General features: G+C 33.1%; 1 protein-coding gene across 2 annotated transcripts in view; it reads right to left on the bottom strand.

The window, feature by feature from the left end:
- LOC109346342 (3-ketoacyl-CoA synthase 6) overlaps nucleotides 1-7,262 on the bottom strand; it is a 15,115-nt gene that overhangs the window by 882 nt on the left and 6,971 nt on the right. Inside the window, exon 2 of one of the 2 annotated variants that reach the window (XM_019585846.1) lies at nucleotides 2,323-2,342. The gene's annotated coding sequence lies outside the window, so the exon portion shown is untranslated. Of the gene's footprint in view, nucleotides 1-2,322; nucleotides 2,343-3,929; nucleotides 3,948-7,262 lie in introns of those variants that run through there. The other variant, XM_019585847.1, reaches the window with a different exon arrangement.

Raw genomic sequence — 7,262 nt, 5'->3', positions numbered from 1 at the left:
AATACCACATAAAAGAGATGTTTTTGAGTTCTACTGGCTCATAATTTTTTAATGTGATCATCTAAGTCAATATACTATTGTCAAGGAAAAATATAGTAATCATCTAAACTCTATTTTGATTTAAGTCAATGTAGTGGTCAGATGATGCCATTAGTTGAAGCAATACTTATTCTAAAAGTGTCATATGGAAGACATTCTTAATTTTATTGCCTATATTGTTCGCTAAATTGAACTTACTGTTGAAACTCAACCATCTTTAATTGTACCCAATGGAGTTTGTATTAACAGTTTATGTTTTCTTTGGTTCCAGCTTGAGGAAGGGGGGATTTCATTGATGTGCTAAACCCATCTACAAAAAAAGAGACACCTGCCTATGGAGACTCAAACATGTGAAACATTCAATGTGGATATGTATGATGCAGTTGGACAGGAAATGGTACTTCAAGTGTGATGTACCCTTCCTTAGGCCCTCAAAACCAATCGCGCTATTTGCTATCCGTGATGGTTGGGGCAAACATGCTTGAAGTGATTTCTTTCTTTTTTCTTAAATTGTTTTAGAACATCTTCCAAACTCCGACGTTGTTAGTGCGGATAAGTTACTCTTTGGAACTATTTTCATGTTTAGCATCACTACTATATCATGTTTATAAGCAAACCTTTTTTGTTGTGTTCGTGACTAGCATTTGGAAATGTTTATTTTCTCTAGTTTGGACAATTTGGTATAGTTTTCACATTAAAGAAAAGAAAAGCTATTATTATTAACTTATAAATATTTAATGTTATTTAGTTACCATTATATTGTAGAATATAATGATTGTTAAACAGGAACAAGAGATGAATGTGTGAAAATAATTGAATAAAGATTTAGCCACGATTAGACTATGGTTAAAATAATGGTATAAATTACCCATGACGAGGTGTGGTTAAAACAAATGGAATAAATTAGCCACGGTTAAACCGTGGTTAAAGAAATGTTACCACACTTCACAAAAGTATAGCTATATAATAAACTGACCGTGGGTAAATTTTTGCTACGCCAGTAATTGCTAGGGTAGAGGTAACCGTGGCTGTTGTATTTTGCCACGGTTTTTTCATACAATAGCCACGGTTTTAACCGTGGCTAACGGGATATATTTTTGTAGTGAATGAACTCCATTCATGTTCGTACTAGGGTTAGAAAGCCTTTCTACATCAATTAAAATTGACATTCAAAATTTATTATCTAATTGGATCAAACAATAACTATAATTTATTTTATTAAAAATAAATTAAAATTAAGACCGTTGGATTTTTATTTTTGCCACGTGTCATGATCTAAATATGATGATGGACTCTCCAGTAATGGAGATGATCCAAATTTCTAAAATCTTGGGTGGTGCTATTAATTCCAAAAGTCCACATCTTTCTGAATCTGGAGCATGGTCTCAAAATTAAAACGTAGAGTAAATGAGTTTAATGTTTGCTTGTTTTTCTTTATTCATAAGAAGGGCTTGGTTGTATTACCCATTTACCCTTGATTTCATTTTAAATGTAATCTAACATCTTCATTAATGAAATCTTTACTTGCCTAAAAAAACTTGGTGTAAGTTCGGAAATACCACTACAAGGTAATTTTAGTCTCTCTTGAGCTTTGTTAGTTGTTAATCTCCAATTAACCTATCATAAATTTCTAACGATGGAATATCAGACAATAATAAATCTCATGTATCCTCATTTCATTTGAGATGGACATGTGTCGTTCTTACTTACTTATGAAAAAAATTAAATGCGGTTTTTATGCAATTTTTTGAATCAATTTGTTTTTATATATGGCATCATGTTCATTAACCAATACCTATTATATATTTTTGAGTTTTGACAATGAAATATCGGACAAGTTTGAATCTCATGTGTTCACCCTTTATCGGAGTTTGACACGTGCCATTCTTACTTATTTATGAAAATATTAATGCAATTTTTTAAGTTTTTTAAATCAAATTTTTAAGCATGTAAATTAATATTTCCTACACGCGTTCTGTTAATATTTCAAAAGGTCTAGTAAATTGAAGAAATTCAATAGTATTTTGATATATGCAATCAAGTCATAATATTAGTATACCAAACTTCTATATCAAAGTGCAATTTGGTTAATGAGAATATATATTAATATTATAATTTTCAAACAATTTTCTGATTTCAAAATATAAAAGATTTACACTATAAGTCTTTTTATAATTTCTATTCCTCTATATATATCCAGTTATTTAGTTTGAGATACAACTTCATTCATTTTTATCCATTTCATTTTTTAGAAGTTCGTTATTTTTTATCTTCTTTATTAACTTTATCTTCTTCTTCTTTTTAAAAATTTTGGTCATATAACCCCTTTTTTTTGTTCTTTTTTCATTGTTCCACCCTTTTTGTTTTCGATCTTCTTCTTATGTAAATTCTATATTTTTTCTCAATCTCTAAGTTTCTTTTCTACTTTCTAAATTTTGTTTGATATTGTGTTCGATTTATCTTCTTTTTATAATGACATATATGTCATGATTGTTCAATTTGATATTTTTTTAAACAAATTTCTTTAGTGTTTCGTGCTTTACATTATTTTCTTTACAGTTTTTTCTAAGATATGTTTTTAGCTTCGTAATTGCTTTCTAATTCTCTTTCAATGCTCTTTTCTCCTAAACTTATCCTAATGCTTAATCTTTGTATCATCTTTTTCCTATGGATCTCTAACATTTGGTTCAAATTGTATTGGTTTAAGGTACATTATTTTAACTTTTTTTGCATTGATTTCAATGAGGTAAGCTAGCTTCTGCTTTTTTTCCCTCTCTCACTTGTTTGAGTTTCCCCCCCCTCATGTTTATGCCAATAATTATTTTTATTTTTATCCTTTATTATTGTGGATATATATATATATATATCGTTCAACTCCTCTACTTTTCTTGTTTAGTTCTCTAATATGAGTTTCTACCCTTTTCCTTCACTCTCTGCTGAGTTACCTATATTATTCCATTACAAATATTTTCATCTATAAAAAATGAGTTGGGAATGTAATAATATTTTAAAAAAATTATTTGTTCTATCTTCATTCAGAAATATAATTTCCTTTTATTATTGGGTGCAGTATACAAATATAAATTATAGTTAATCATTGATGCTTCATCAAAAGTAGCGACTAAAAGAATAAAGACAATTTTATTAATTTTGAAAAAAGGTGGTAACTTGGTGGTAATTATTAGCCAAAATCACTTAACAAGATGATTCAACATACTTAGACAATATTGCACCAAGTACCAACCAACTTGGCCATATGATCGAATCAACAGGCCAAGTTGCTTGTGCCATGACCAAGGAACTAACATCAGCCTCACACCCTGACCGAGACATTTAGCGCACTAGACATGCATCAACCTCACACCCTGACCGAGACACTTAGCGCACCAGACACGCATTAGCCACAAATTCTGACTGAGAAACTCAGCGCACCAGACACGCATCAGCCACAGATCCTGATCGAGACATTATATGCACCAACCATGCACCAAATCTAGATCCTGGCCGAGACAACCACTACAATCAACCAACCTTGTCGAGACCAACTAGGTCAGTAAGGCCTCACGACCAAGACAAAATCCACAATGTTCACACAACAAGACACTTATGCTCAAACATCAAACCAAGGCCAAGACTACCTCAACCTCATGACCCAGATCCATAAACAAAAACTGCACCAGAAATATATATGGGTCATTTCACACCAGAAGTTGCTTGGGCCACAAGCAAACCGAATTTCACTTTGTTGACTTAGTCTTCCCTTTTTAAGCACATGTTAATTAATTATAGTTAGTTAGTTAGAATCATATGTAAGTCTTGAATAGTTTAAATATGATTAGTTACTTTGTAATCATTACTTAATTCACTTCATTCTCAATAAAAAAAAAATACATATTCTTCTTCTTGTTTTTTCATTCTTGTCTTTCTTCTCAAGAAATGTTATTCACTTCATATCTTTTTCCAAAGGCAATTACATTTCTATTATGGTATCAGAGCTCTTTTAAAGTGCTCTGTCATATTTAAGATGTCTTCAACAATCTCTTCTACTAATCCACCTCCACTTACATTCAACTCACAAATGGACATCACACAAGATCCCTAATATTTGCATCCATTAGAAAACCATGGGATTGCTCTAGTATCACCTCTTCTTAACGGAGATAACTATCATTAATGGAGCAGATCAATCAGAATAAGTCTTATCACCAAATAGAAGCTTCCTTTTGTTGATGGCAGAATAAGTCTTATCACCAAATAGAAGCTTCCTTTTGTTGATGGCAGTATTCTAATTCCTCCCAAGGATGATCCAAGCTATATGACATGGGAAAGAGCCAATAACATTGTCATATCTTGGATCACAAGATCGATTTCACCAACAATTTCTCAGAGTATATTGTGGATTGACAAGGCATATGAGATATGGGAAGAGCTTAAAAAAATATTTTCCTAAGGAAATCTCTTCATAATTGCAAGTCTTCAAGAAAAAATAGCAATTATAAACAAGGTGACCTCAGTGTGATCGGGTACTTCACCGAGATGAAGATTTTGTGCGATGCATATGAAATTTTCAGACCAATTCAAGTCTGCAATTGTGATAACAAAAATTGTAGAACTTAAGACAAGGTCATTAGGTTCCTAAAGGGCCTAAATGATTCATATTCGGGAGTAAGATCCCAGATAATGTTGATGGATCCACTCCCAAACATGAGCAAAATATTTGTACTCATAATTCAGCAAGAGACTCAACTTTATTATCAAGAATTAAAGCAAAGGCAATGAGCATAAGGACAAGTTGGAAGAGAGATGGAGCCTCTGGCATAAACACTACCCATGGAAGAGGATTTGGAAGGGGGAATTCCACACATATGGAAGAAGATCTTGGAATAAGTCCTCAAACTCAGGAAAATTTTGCACTCACTACAAGAAATCTGGTCATACCATTGAAACCTGTTACAGATTACATGGTTTTCCCCCAACTTTTAGTTTAGCAAGGGTCAACAAATCAACTCTATTATAGCTAGCAATGACAATAAGGACACAATGGATTCACAAAAGGAAGAGAAGTCTGTTTTTGGGTTGACAAAGCATCAATATAAAGGACTTGTTAACATTTTGCAGCAAAACAATCAGAAGAAGGGGGACTCGTCCAATGCTGAAAGCATAAGCAATGTTCTATCTGCAACATCTTTGGATAACAATCAACATGATCAAGGTAATTCTAAACCTCAATGGATACTAGATAGTGGTGCAACTGATCACATTGCATCCAAAATTTCTTATTTTTCAGCCTATTATGTACGAAAAGTTATTAAGGTTAAACTACCAAATGGGAAAATCATCATATCTAGAATCTCTGGAATCATGCCTATTTCACATAATCTGACCATATATAATGCTCTTTACTTGCCATCATTTTCCTACAATTTGTTGTCAATACCAAAACTAACCTGCCAATCCTCGTGCATTATATCTTTTAATGCATCTTATTACAAAATATAGGTGAATGATACATTGAAGATGATTGGTATAGCTAGGATATCAAGGGGATTATATGTGTTGGAGGAAGCTATTCTTAATCACAATGTAAATTTTTCTATTGTCAATTCAATTAGCATTTCAAGCTCTAGTCTTTGGCATTATAAATTGGCTCACCCCTCTCATTCTTGTATGGATGTCATTAAGACAAAATACTCTTTTGTTACTTTTTATAAAGATTATATTTATGACATTTGTCATCAAGCTAAGCAAAAGAAGCTCCATTTCCCCTTGAGCAATATTGTTTCACAAAAATATTTTGGCACGATCCCTACTAACATCTGGGGTCCTTTCCATATAGCATCCATTCATGGACATAAGTATTTTTTTTAACAATTGTAGATGACCATAGCAAATACACATAGGTCACCCTCATGAAAAGCAAGGCAGAAGCTTCCACAGCCTTGTAGACCTTTATCAACATCATTCACACACAATTTTCTGCCAAGATTAAGATAGTAAATAGTGATAATGATCCTGAATTCATCTTAAAAGCTTTCTATGCCAATAAGGGAATGTTACATCAAACTTCACGTGTGTACACTTCACAATAGAATGGTGTTGTGGAGAGAAAACACCAGCACATCTTGAATGTGGCAAAAGCCATGCTTATTCAGCAGACTTCCTAAAGTCTACTGGTCCTATGCCATTAGACATGTTATCCATATCATCAATCTACTACCCAGTCCTACTTTACAAGATAAATCTCCCTATGAGATTCTACATGGCGGTCCTTTCAACCTTCAAAACCTTATAGTTTTTGGATGTCTCTATTACACTAGCACACATAGTCACCTAAGAAATAAGTTTGATCCTAGAGCTTTCAAGTGTATCTTCTTAGGTTTCAAAGAAAGAACTAAGGGATACACTATTCTCAATCTCACTAATAGAGCCTTACAAATCAGTAGGGATATAGTATTCCATGAACATATATTTTCCTATGCCACTCTACATCATGAACCTTCTGCTAATATCCCATCTTCAACATAACACACACCTAATGCTATCCTCTATCAGGACACCTTACCTTTCACCCCTACCTACACAACCAATATTATACATCATACTTCTGACCCTGATAGAGAATCGATAAATCCGAATGATAACATTCCTTTTATTGATCCTCTAGAACCTCAACCTAGAAGGAGCAATAGATCACACAAATTACATACCTATCTAAAAGATTACCATTGTGCTTTGTTACACAACACAAACATGGAACACCCATACACTTATCCTTTGTCTGCATACATATCTTACAACAACTTATCCAACACTCACAAATTTGTTGTTCTATCCAACACCACACATATTGAACCTACAAGTTACACTCAAGCCATCAAATATCCTCATTGACAAGAAGTCATCAAGCAATAATTGGCTGCTTTAGAACAAAACCAAACTTGGACTATTATTGACTTGCCTTTAACTAAGAAACCCATTGGCTACAAATGGTATTTCAAAGTCAGATGAGAATGTTGAGAAATATAAAGCCAGTCTTGTAGCCAAGGGTTACACTCAAACTAAGGGTATTGATTACTAATTGCCTTAGCCTCTATTCAGTAGCCAAACTCACCACTGCCAGATTATTAATTGCCTTAGCCTCTATTCATAATTAGACACTGCAACAATTAGATGTGAACAATGCTTTCCTACATGGGGACTTAAAGGAACAAGTCTACATGAAT

The sequence above is a fragment of the Lupinus angustifolius genome, chromosome LG04 (assembly GCF_001865875.1).
Source record: "Lupinus angustifolius cultivar Tanjil chromosome LG04, LupAngTanjil_v1.0, whole genome shotgun sequence".
NCBI classification, from domain to species: domain Eukaryota; kingdom Viridiplantae; phylum Streptophyta; class Magnoliopsida; order Fabales; family Fabaceae; genus Lupinus; species Lupinus angustifolius.
Note: the sequence above shows the minus strand (reverse complement) of the source record. Positions and strands in the feature narration are given on the sequence as shown.